The 1,421-nt window shown below is 49.5% G+C and overlaps 1 pseudogene; it reads left to right on the plus strand.

The window, feature by feature from the left end:
• Positions 1-506: 506 nt before the first annotated feature.
• On the plus strand, positions 507-1,135 carry LOC103075879 (transcription factor BTF3 pseudogene; annotated as a pseudogene).
• Positions 1,136-1,421: the final 286 nt, after the last annotated feature.

Raw genomic sequence — 1,421 nt, forward strand, 5'->3', positions numbered from 1 at the left:
AGGTTTGCAACCTTCCTGAGCCAGTCTCGTCCAGCTACTTGGGATTTGCCAGTGACCTAGAGACAGGTCCCTGCCTTTGTGTACCTGACATCCTAGTAGAGAAGCAGGAATAGACTATGCTTTATAAATGAGAAAAGTGATCTAGAAACTTAGGAGGTGAAAATACTACGGCAAAAGAAAAAGTCAGGCCATGAGGGAGTGAAGAGAGACATGGGTTTCAGGGTTAAACAGGGTCATCAGGGTTGGCCTCAGAGGAAAGGTAACATCGGAGCCGATGTAAAGAAAGTGACTAGCAGCCATCTTGCGTCCCCGCGTGTGTGTGCCTTATCTCAGCTGGTCTGCCCGAGACCCCCTGAGCGGCAACCTTAGTCCCCCGCATGGCCCCATTTCCGCCCCAACAAGATACAAAAAGGCTCTGGACACCGGCATGGGAGGAGGATGGGAACGGGGGCGGGAAGTGCCCGGAAGGAGCGAGACAGAGAGGGACAGGGCAGGAGAGGGAGGCGATGCTACGGACAGGCGCACCCACTCAGGCTGACTCTCGGGGTCGAGGTCGGGCCAGGGGTGGCTGCCCTGGGGGCCAGGCGATGCCGTCTCTTGTCTCTTCTTCCATCTCGCGGCGGAACCCGAGAACAGGAGCCTCAGAGGAAAGAAACGATCGTGCGCCAGGAGAAACTCGCCAAACTGCAGGCACAGGTGTGCATGGGTGGGAAAGGAACTGCTCGCAGAAAGAAGGTGGTTCATAGGACGGGCACAGCAGAGGACAGAAAACTTCAGTCCTCTTTAAAGAAGTTAGGGGTAAACGATATCTCTGGTATCGAAGGGGGTGCATATGTTCGCAAACCAAGGAACAGGGATCCACTTTAACAGCCCTAAAGTTCAGGCATCTCTGGCAGCAAACACTTTCACCCTCACAGGCCATGCTGAGACAAAGCAGCTGACAGAAATGCTACCCAGCGTCTTAAACCAGCTTGGCACAGACAGTCTGACCAGTTTAAGGAGACTGGCTGGAGCTCTGCCCAAACAGTCTCTGGATGGAAAGGCACCACTTGCTACTGGAGAGGAGGAGGTTGGTGAAGTTCCAGATCTTGTGGAGAATTTTGATGAGGCTTCCAAGAATGAAGCAGACAATTGAGTCAGCTTCTGAAGACGATAAATCTTGGTGACTGGGAGCTGCTATTTTATATTGTGACTGCTTTTTAAAATTTTGTATACGGATCTGATAAAATCTAGATCTCTAATATTTTTAAGCCCAAGCCCCTGGATGCTGCCGTTCTTTTCAGTTTTTGCTTATATACAATTCATTCTTTGCCACTAATTAATTAAGGTAAAGAAGCCTGGGAATAAAGTTTGAAACAAAGGTTAATGAAGTTCTTTGCCTAGTTTAAAAAAAAAAAGAAAAAGGGAAAGTGAGATCATGA

This window comes from Lipotes vexillifer, unplaced genomic scaffold (genome assembly GCF_000442215.2).
Source record: "Lipotes vexillifer unplaced genomic scaffold, Lipotes_vexillifer_v1.1 scaffold1166, whole genome shotgun sequence".
In the NCBI taxonomy this organism is placed as follows: Eukaryota; Metazoa; Chordata; class Mammalia; order Artiodactyla; family Lipotidae; genus Lipotes; species Lipotes vexillifer.